This window comes from Brassica napus, chromosome C7, assembly GCF_020379485.1.
Source record: "Brassica napus cultivar Da-Ae chromosome C7, Da-Ae, whole genome shotgun sequence".
NCBI classification, from domain to species: domain Eukaryota; kingdom Viridiplantae; phylum Streptophyta; class Magnoliopsida; order Brassicales; family Brassicaceae; genus Brassica; species Brassica napus.
The window spans coordinates 401,969-413,485 of NC_063450.1; the positions used below are offsets into that span (position 1 = coordinate 401,969).

At 34.1% G+C, this 11,517-nt stretch overlaps 1 long non-coding RNA gene across 1 annotated transcript; it reads left to right on the forward strand.

The window, feature by feature from the left end:
- Nucleotides 1-3,412: 3,412 nt before the first annotated feature.
- Nucleotides 3,413-8,021, forward strand: LOC125590320. Its single transcript, XR_007326633.1, has 2 exons — nt 3,413-6,981; nt 7,268-8,021. It is a non-coding gene; the product is annotated as an uncharacterized LOC125590320 (long non-coding RNA).
- The last annotated feature ends 3,496 nt before the right edge of the window (nt 8,022-11,517 follow it).

Sequence of the window (11,517 nt, forward strand, 5' to 3'; positions counted from 1 at the left end):
GGTATGAACTTGTAGAACTCTTCTGGATCTCTGTATAGACTTCCTGAATGTATAGATTGATCTCCTGGTCGCCAATTTCTGGTTTGAAGCTGATTGAACCGGCTAGCTTCCAATTGAGGCAAGTGCAGAACTGGTTTGGCCGGTTTTGGAGATTGAATCATAATTTCATAATTCTGTGGCCATTTATCCTGATCTTGGGCTTTCTGGAAATATGATAAACTTCTCTTGACTCCTGTTATGGGCTTTGCTTCAGGCCGATTCTTCATTGGTCTTGAATCTTCTTCTAAAGTCGGGTACTCGCAGATGGACGGGTTGAGAAACCTGTGACTTGTAAAATTCATAACTTCTTGCTCCGTGAATACTTTGGCCCGATTATAATTGGCCTGGACTCCTTCTTTAATATAGAATCCATAAAAATTATCCTCGTCATTTAAACCTTCCTGGTTTGTAAGATATGGCGTTTTTAGTGAACGTATGTCCTGGCTGGCGCCTTGGCTGGTTGAGTAGGGCTTTGGGTTGACCTCTGGTTCAGTTGCTGATCTTATGGCTGCATCATACCCTCCCCCTTGACAAAGTTTCGTCATCGAAACTGGATAACCTGTACCAAGATAGAGCAAGTCAGGTTTCATTCTCTTTTGAGAGTTTAGACCCTTACCTTGATATAATTTCAGTTTGGTGATGCATGATGCATCTGGTGGCTCTTCTTTGGACAGATATGAAAGGATCACGCCTCTTCTATGTTTATGGCCATTGCATCTCTTCTGGTGTGGATGGTCCTTCAAAGTCTTGGTGGCCACGTTTCTGGTCTCCATTTGAGTTGATTCTCCTAGCAACAAAAGATTATCCGGTGGGATTTCTTTGAAGGTTTCTTCTTTGCAACCTGAAAAATTCTCAACTTTTTGGACAAAAAGCAAGTGTATTATATCTGTGTTTGGACGCTGATAAAAATAATTTGAAATTTCCAGACTTACTTTGATTGCTTCCACAAGTTGAAGAATGATTTTCTTCTTTGGACAACTTGTTTTTGTTTGCTGCCTTCTTTGCAACTTTTGACCATGGTTGTTATGAACTACTTCTTGTCTTATTCCTGGATCAAAATTTTTTGGCAAAGACAAGTGCATTATACCTGGATAATCAAGTGTCTTGGACGTTTTAAGATCAGAGAAACTTACCTTAAGCCTTGGTTTTTGAACAACACTTAGTTCAATTTTAGGCTTCCAATTGGGAGGTGGTTCATGGCTGAGCTTATGGTCTGGTTCTTTCCTTGGAACTTCAGTAAGCATATAGCTTTCATTTTTACTCCCTGTACCAAGAAAACACATGTCAGTACTAGTATCTCTAGGTGGTGTTAGACACTTACCTTGGTGGGATACTTTTATGACCGGTTTTGCTTCTTTAAGCAATTTGGACAGCTTGGTGTCTTGAACCTTCTCCTGGTTCATCACTAGTGTGGCGCCTGGTGGCTCCTGTCCTTTGAATTCATGCTCTTTAATTCCTGTTACAACACCTTTTGACAAAGACAAGTGCATTACACAAGAATTTGGAACCAATAAATCAGATTGAATAAAACTATCACTCTTCATAGATAAATCTGTTTTCTTTTCTATTGATGTTTCTATCAATACTTGCTTAGTAGGACAAACTACAGCATAGTGTCCTTTCTTATGACATCTATAACATGTCTGATATTTTAAATCCTCAGATTTAGAAGACTTACATTGGTTTGATGGCCCTTCTTTCTTTGGGTTTAAAATCTCCTTGTCTCTTGGAATTAAATAATGGACAACTTTTGATCTCAACAAGGATGTGGAGATCGTGTCTTCCTGGACCTCAGGACCTGTCTTAACATCCTTGGACAAAGACAAGTGACTCATACCAGTGGGAGATGATTTATAAACAAATTTATCAAGTATAGGACTTACCTTGGCCTTTTTTGAAAAATCGGTTTGTCTGGTTTTTCTTTGTGTCTGGCCAATGTGTCTTGGCTGACAAATTTCTTTTTCTCCATGGCCTTTGGGACCTCATAAGGCTGGTATTGATCATATAAAACCGTGGGCCTCTTGTTTGGCCAAATCTGGTCTTGATGGATTAAGCTTCTATGGCCTTGTTGTGGTACAACCCTCTTTGCCCCTTTAGACCCATGGCTTGAAAACCTCCTTGGGTACCTTTCTCTAATATCTGGTGTTGGAAGTGAGGATGCATACTTCCTGATCATGGCATATTTAAGATCTTCCCACGTTTTGATAGTCTCTCTTTGACTCTTCCATCTTGCACCATCTACACCTTTCCACCATTTGTATGCACTTCCGGTGAGTTGTTTGATGGCATGGCTCAGCTTTTCTTTCTTTGGCACGCCATGGTATGAAAACCAATCATACATGGTTCTTTCCCATGAGAGATAGTCATCTGGCCAACTGCTTCCTGAAAAAGAATAAATCTTAACTTCATTAACAGATTTAAAATCAAGATAAGAATGAGTTAAGTATTTATGAGTTGAAGAAGTATGGTGTGGGGTGATCCATGAAGGATATGGTGGCTTAGGCTCAACATAGCCATCCTCTGGTGCATCTCCAAATCTTGTTTCTTCATGTGGTGGTCCTCGGCCTGTGTCTTTCTCCTAGACATATTGCTTCTTTCTTCTAACCGGGCCATTTGATCTTCTATTTCTCGCATAGCAATCAGTAGTTGTTTTTGAGAAACTATTAGAGCTTGGCCGTGTGCTTCCTCTCCCATTTATCCCTGAGATCAATCTTAAAGATCAAGTGAAGATATGGGAAGTTCTAGTCAAACCAAATGAATAATGCAAACTATTTTACCTAAACCGAGAAATTAGGCAACTATGAACCGAAATGAAATAGCTATACTAAAAAAAATGATTTTTCTTTTGGTTTTCTCAATGAAATCTCGAAATGAAACAATATGAGATGATAATAAATACAAATGGAAATAAAATATGGAAAGCAAACTAATACTGATATTTTTTTTTGAATTTTCTTAAGATGCAACAATTAAACTAACAAGATACAAATGATATGAACTATGCTCTATATCATTTTTTTTTTCTTGATGCAAGCACGAAATAAATCAGTATGGGATGCTATGAAAAATAAATGGAAAGAAAATATGGAAACAAACTAACAAGGATATTTTTTTTGAGTTTTTAGTTTAAGAAATGCAATAAACCTAACAATAAGAAACAAATGATTCAAACTTATGATGAATGATTTTTTTTTTTTAAATGCAGCAATATGATATGCAAAAATTACTTCAACTAAAAATGGTCTAATAAAATAACTAGGATTATTATTTTTTTTTGAAGGATATGCAAACAAAGGAAACAAATTCAAAATGACAATTTTTATGGGATTTTCGATTATGGAAACAAAACAAAAAGGGAAACAAACACTTTTCTTTTGGGATTTTTTATTTTTTTTAATGAATAAAACACAACTTTTTCTTTTCTTGTTCGTGGCTTTTGAAAAGTATGAACAGCAAGAACACAAGAACAAACGCAGAAATAATACTTGAAACAAAAGACAATTTTTTATGGGTTTTCGGTTTATAAGATGGAAAAACAAATGCAAGCAATATGAATGATTTTTTTTTTGAATGTAAATAACAAAATTATGAAACAAATACGGTATGCACGAAAATAAAATGCTAGGCCTTTTTATTTTTATGCAAGAGTCAAACAAGAAACAAATATGGAATGCATATTTTTTTTTTTTAAATGAATGTACAAAATCTAAAAATGGCAAGTGGAGCTGGAGAATGAATGCAAACACAATATGAGATTTCTTTTTCAAATTTTCGTGAATCAAATGCAAGAAACTTCTTCTCTTTTGTTTTTTTTCTTTTCTTAAGAACAATAACAATGCAAAAACTGTTTTTATGGCTTTTTGGTTTACTGATGAAACAAATGCAAGGAAGATGAATGGTGCAAGGATAGAATGGACCTGACTCAAGAACCTTTCGGCTCAGATACCAAATGTTACAGGCTGGAAGCTGGGTCGCCCAAATGGTTGTTGGAGGTTCAAATCGGATCAACCAAAGATGTGATCTGTTGGTCGATATGTATAGAATCTGACTTGATAACCTGAAACCAAATGAAGAATGAATGAGATGAGGATTATGATATGAATAAAACAAGAATAATAAACTGAAAGAAAGGATAGAATTGGCGGAATCAAGCTGATGGATGTGTATCACTCTCAGCTTGATCAGATGATGGATTGAAGTGGATTTGCGGATGAGGGTTTGATTGAATCTCTCAATCTGATGGAATGATGGGGCGATGTGATTGACTCTCTCAATCTGTGTACTGAGGTTATTTGATTTGCACAAATAAACTAGACTCACGAAATCAATAGAACAACAAAGAATCTCTCTTTGAATCCTAAAGACCGATATTTTATACAAAGAACAATCTTTGATAAAAAAACTGAATAAACTTTTTATTAACTTGGTGACTGAGGGTGTTCTTTACAATGACTATCTAAGAGCTTATATAATGCTCTGGAAACTAAGTCTAACGTTCATAAGAAGAAAAGAAAGGAAACAAATCAAGCAAACTAACAAAATCGGAAACTAGCCGTTGGAGCCTTTTATGGGATTTTGGCTCCAAGTGAGAAACTTGATTCTTCTTGAACCTGGACGGTTTAAGAGGATAAGAGAGATTCCTTGGGATCTTTCTGGGTGCTTGATAGTTACTGATGTCGTGCCTGATCTGAAGAGAAAAGAGCTGTTGGACATTAATGTCGGTTTGCTCCAAATAAGGCAGGTTTGAGTAAATGAGGATCCTCCTGATCCAATGGTTGCTGGTGCATGGTACGAACTTGTAGAACTCTTATGGATCTCTGGATAGACTTCCTGAATGTATAGATTGATCTCTTGGTCGCCAATTTCTGGTTTGAAGCTGATTGAACCGGCTAGCTTCCAATTGAGGCAAGTGCAGAACTGGTTTGGCCGGTTTTGGAGATTGAATCATAACTTCATAATTCCGTGGCCATTTCTCCTGATCTTGGGCTTTCTGGAAATATGATAAACTTCTCTTGACTCCTATGATGGGATTTTCTTCAGGCCAATTCTTCATTGGGCTTGAATCATCTTCTAAAGTCGGGTACTCGCAGATAGATGGGTTGAGAAACCTCTGACTTGTAAAATTCATAACTTCTTACTCGGTGAATATTTTGGCCCGATTCCAATTGGCCTGGACTTCTTCTTGAATGTAGAATCCAAAAAAATTAGTCTCGTCATTTAAACCCCCCTGGTTTGTAAGATATGGAGTTTTTAGTGAACGTATGTCCAGGCTGGTTGAGCAGGGCTTTGGGTTGACCTCTGGTTCAGTTGTTGATCTGATGGCCGCATCACTATGACTAATTGAAAAATGATAATAATGCTTGACATAGACATCTATACCACTAAAACATAAGTACAATTTTGAAAATAACCTCAATCATACGTGATATTTATAATAAAAAAATACTACTCAAATTTTATAATATACATAGAACTCGTTATTTCCATTATATTAAATTTGACACAAAATAACTAAAAAAATCATATATTTTCTAAAGTTGCATATATATCAGGATTAAATATTATTATAAATAAATATTAAGTAAATTTTTATTTATATAATATATATGTATATATATCATGATTAATTAAATTACTACATCAAATAATAAATTTATCATGTGTAAAACAGATTAAAAGAACTGGTTAATTAAAGAAAAAATGTTTGAAATACACTAAATTGGATACCATTTTTAAAAAATACACTAAATAAAAATATTTAACATTTGGATTTAAGGTTTATTGATTATTGTTTACGTTTAGTATTTAGGATGGAATTGGGTTTATAAACTTATTTAAATATTTTTAAACATTTATAAATGATTTTAAAAGGTTAGTTTTTTTCTTTTTCATAAAAAATTTAAGATATTTATGAAAATAGTTATCATTTAAAATTAAATTTGAAAATTGGTATCAACTTTGAGAAAAAGTAGAATTTCCCCTGAATAATTATTTATATTATAATAATATTACTAAAATAAATTTGAATTAATACGAAATAGGGTCAATTTATTTCAACGTTACATCATACAAAGAAAATGATCAGAATTCGTCCATAAACATCCCTTATCATTTTTTCTTTTTGCAAACGTCCACATATGCCATCCCATATGAATTTCTGTTTGTGCAAACAAACCATATATAAGTTTAGAATTTACTGTGTGAAACAATAATACATACATTAAGAAGTGTAGATGAAAGGAATAGAAAGATTTGTACCGTCGGAAACTATGAGCAGGGGGTCCTCCCGGACCATGAGGAGGGTTTGGACCACCACATTTGATTTTACAACATTCAAAACAATTACCATTGTGATCTTCACAAGGTACAGAACAGCTACGGAAACAACGCATCCAATCAGTTGCGTTGTCGGATTCTACGGTGACTACCATAACAGTCGTCACCATCATTATCATTACTACCAACACATTCCATTTTCCCATTTCAGATCCTAAATATAAATGAAAAATTACCTAGAATGACTCAAATCATACACGTAATTACTAGACTAACTCATAAACTTTTGTAATTATTAGACTAAAGCACAGAGCAACCGAAAATACCAAAAAACCAGTCTCTCTTTCATTTTTCACGAGATTGCCATAGGAAATTATTAGTAGGAAAATGTTTATTTTTTTTATAAAGAAAAACAAAACCTTTTGATCGAGACTGGAGAAAGTCGTCTCCTTCGTTTGCGACAACACCAAATCGGACACCTCTCTTTCACTTCCGCCTCCGACAACTTCTTCTCTGCCAGAGCCTCCTTCCATTTCGTCACCTCCACCTGGATCGCCGTCGTCTCTGTAAGACAAGAGGAACCCTGAATCCGATTTCACCTCTGTCTCCGCCTTTAAATCGAAGAGACGAAACAATTGCTCGTTTTCAACCAAGAGTGATTTCAAGGTAAAATCCCGTGTCTTTCTTTAACCCTCAGTCGATTTTCAGAACTTTAACCCTCAATCGATTTTTAGGGATTGTGTTCTGTTAATGAAAGTATCGTGCTTTGAATGAGTAAAACTACATATTTGAATTGGTCGGTAACAAGTGTGGTATAGTTCAATATGTGTCTTCTAGATCTTGAACTTGAAGTTACTACTTGTTTCGTGTCTGCTTTGCTTGTTCGATGTTTGCATTAGAAAATGATTATATAGATCTTTGGTTGGCTTCATAGGGTGTGACAGTTTTGCAGGGATGGAGACCATACATGAGCGTTGTGGCCAGTTTACCTACAAACCCGTTCTTCTAAATTGACCAGGAGAGGCTAGTCTTATCTTTATCAATTTATACAATTATACCTTGCATCAAGCTCTGTACACTATGCGGATATTCACTTACTCTGCATTCATATGTGCCTCTTTATGGTCGGGCAAGCGCTTGGATTTTCAACAGAGTGGTCTCATCATCCTCTGTATTCTCCTGGTTAGACGAACAAATACACCAAATCATTTGCTTGTGTTTCTGAGTTTGCTCTTTCTCAAGAATATCTGTTGTGCAATAATACGTGTGAAAACAGGAGGATTAGAGGTTCTGGATGGTGTGGAGAAAGCATTGGTTGGTACTTGAGTCGGGATGGATTACGCATTACCTCATTAACATGTCAATGCCTTATGGAGATTTTCCATTGCAGACACTCCAGGGATAAGTTCTCCTAAGAACAATCTTAGGCCTCTCTGAGTTCAACCCAATACTCTTTAACTTTGCTTCTTGTTCTCTGTAAATAGACATCTACATGTTTGTACTCTTTAGTCTGTATAGTGTTTATTTAGAAGTGGAAATACCGTTAAGGTATTGGGTGGAAAGTGGAAGTCGGTTATTAAATACTTCGTCGGTTATTAAATACTTCGTCGGTTATTAAATTCTCGACAAATTGTAAACCTGAGACAAATTGATAAAGAACAAATTTCTCAACCGTTTGATTGAGTTGTTCATGAACAATGATATTATTTGCAGCTTTAACCTGTAAACAAGTTGAAGAATGAGAACAAAACGTTATAGGTACAATTAGGTTTCAACGTTAACGCGGTTTGGCCTTTTGACCATTAGTATTGTTTGACCGACCCAAACAAATCATTTCCTCCGTACCTCAACAAGCAAAATCATTCCTTCGTAACAAGATGTATTTTTTTTATAAAAGTTATACATGTAAATCATTCTCTGTGTAACGTAACAAGATGATTTTATATAAATGGTGCATGCAATATTTTTTTCTATTGACTTGTGCATGTCAGAAGTTAACGTCAATTTCAAAAATTTAAACATAATTCTGATTTTAGTTACACTAGAAATAAACCGGATTTGACACTAAAGAAAACCAAATTTAATTCAAAATTATATTAAGTTTGGTTTATTCAAACCCGGATTTCCTTATAAAAATCTGCCCATTCATAAATAAAAAAAATCTGACATAGAAATTTAAGTCTAACACAAAACTCTACAATTTATAATAAATCTATTATCCCATTTAAATCGGATACGCAAATCTGTCATAAAAATTAAGTCTAACAAAAAAATCTATCATTTATAAAAAATCTGCTACCTCGTTTGGTAGACTTATCCTTAAAAATCTGTTTTCAACTTAAATCGAACAAACAACTCTGTCGTATAAACAAATCTACCATTTTAAAGAAAATCTGACATCACTCTCTTGACAAATTTTATTTTCTAAACCGATTTAATTAGCAGACTTAATATCCGGCAGATTTATTTTTTTGAAAATAAATCTGCCAGCGATCAATTATTAATGGCACTTTTGTAGTTCTGTTTTTTTGATATAACTATGGAGAAGGGTAATTTGGACCAGAAAAATATTCTAATAATTTTTTAAAAATATGAGTTATTCTAGTAATAACCCAATAAATTTGTGTCACTTTAGTAAACTTCCCTAAATTTATAAATTTATCTTGTGATTGTTATATAAATTTTCAAGAAATCAACCTCTATTTATAATACTTCTATATGCAATATTCTAAGTTTGAGTAGATTTTTGCCAAAGTTTTGTTTGGTCATTCCACAGCATTAAAATGATTTTTCTTTAGTCAATTCCTTCTACGTTCCATATTTGATATGCTTTTACAGTATTAAATCTTCAACAATAAAAAAAAAAGGATTTTTTAAGCAAAAAAAAAAACAATAAAAAAGATTTATTTCCTTGCTTTTATGAAAGACTATATCTACATGTTAGTTCAGGTCAACCAACATTTGCTGGTTCATCATATTTTTAAGGAATCATAATATTTTTTCACCAGGATTATTTACATAGTATAAACACTAGTTTTGTATTATTGTTTCATTTTCTTAATTTTAATTTAAAACCTTTGGGACTTATAACACATGTATAAACAGAGATTATAAATATTTGTTTTATCAGTATTTTTATTTAATTTAAAGTAAGGTTAAAATGCTAGAAATTATCACAAATCTTCTGTCAATTTTTTTCTTATCGTTATTTCTTTTTGCGAACTTACACAGATGCCAGCCCATGTGAAACAAATAACAAATAAAACTAGAATTATAGACCAAAGGAATAGAAAATTTTGTACCGTGTAAAACTAGGGGGAGGGTCCTCCTGGACCATGAGGAGGGTTTGGGCGAGCACATTTGACTTTACAACGTTCAAAACAATTACCATCGTGACTGCACAATGTTTAGAACATTTTCGGAAACATTGAATTCAATATTTGTTGCTTCTGTTATACGATGACCACCCACCACCATACATCTATATATTCATTGTACAACAGAAACTCTATAACCATAACTGTTTTTTACTAATAAAATAATGTTATAACCTCTATTTTTCCATATGTTTCGGATCTATTTCGCTCAACTCGACAGTTACAAAAATTAAATATTATTATTTCCTTTTGGTGTATATACCAAATGCGGATAGTTAACATATTATACTAAAAGTAATTAGTTAACCTTTATGATTGGTATGTTACTCCTCGCCTCGGCTATATAGGCTTCGAATGTTTATAACCGCTCTGTCCCACACCGCAGTTAACAGTAACAAAAATCTTTACATATATCATATATTTATACGTTTTTATAACTGTTAAAACTGCACCGCAGTTGAACCGCTTGTCCCGCACCGCTCAAACCGCAGTCACCATTCGGAGCCATAATTTTTTATATCTGAACACATTATAAATAAATAAATTTAAGTATTTAACAAAATTAGTTAAGATACAGAAAATTCAGCCTAACCAAAATCTATATAGTATAGTTTTGGGAGTACATTAAGGGTCTAAATGGTGACCAAGAAATGAAAAAGAATAATGCATTTCTTATTATTCCCTTTTTTATTTTACCATTTATAAGGAATAGTTTTTCCTTTTCATTCTTTCTCATTCTTTTTATTCTAGAGGAATATAGAACAAATTTGTTTCTCTCCAAAATTGACGAGGAATAATTTTCCTTTCCACTCTTATAATTTTATTCTTCTGCACTTTTTTCCCTACTCATTCCTAATATTCCGCTTATGGTCACCAATTAAACCCTAAAGATTACAAAATAAAATTTAAAAACAAAAAAATATATCTGCTCTTTTAAAGAACGTGTCAAAATCTAGTTAAAACTAGCGCATTTTATTTTGCCATTCTTTAGATCCTACAAGGCTACAAAATCAAACTGCCTCCTACCTTTTCTCCTTTATCTTATGATTGTTTTATAATATTTGAAGAAATCAACGGTTGTTGTAAATAGAGAATTTAGAGACTGAATGTTTATGTGTTCTTATTAATGATTAAGAGGGTTCCTTTATATAAGGATTACAAGATGATGATAAATGGAAAGTATCCAGAACCTAAACACACTAGGATTAGGAAAACTACTAATACATAATAATGGAAATATTACATCTACTAGGAAAAGGAAATGGTTTCCTTTTCTCCAAGCTTTGTGGCCGCCTCTCTCTCTCCTCTCTCTAGGGCTTCGGCCGTCTCTCCATCTTCTAGGTATTGGGTCGGTCTTGGGCCGGACCTGATTAATGGCAATCCACTCCATGATTTATAATACTCCCCCTTGGATGCCATAACCATACAGGATTTGTAGTACGCTTCATGTTGCCTCATTAAAACCTTATCAGGAAAACCCAGTGGGACAAAACCATGATGAAGGAAAAAGAGTACAACACGCACTACTCCCCCTGATGTGAACCTCAGTGTAGGTTTCTACATTCTACGCATCTGGTGCGTAATCTTTCATGTATATGTAGGAAGGGAGTAATCGACCAAGTTCATTACTAAGCCGTATCTAGACCACTTTAACCTCTTAAGTCGTTTCTCATGTCTCTTGACATCGAGTGTCCCGGTAAAGCATGTGTGCTCAATAATGTGAACCATATTGTTCTCGGGGATCACTATTGGGTCTTTGCAAATCGTGTTTGCATGTGTTCATAGTCTAGACGTGATCGTCTACTGTTAACTCTTTACTTTGATC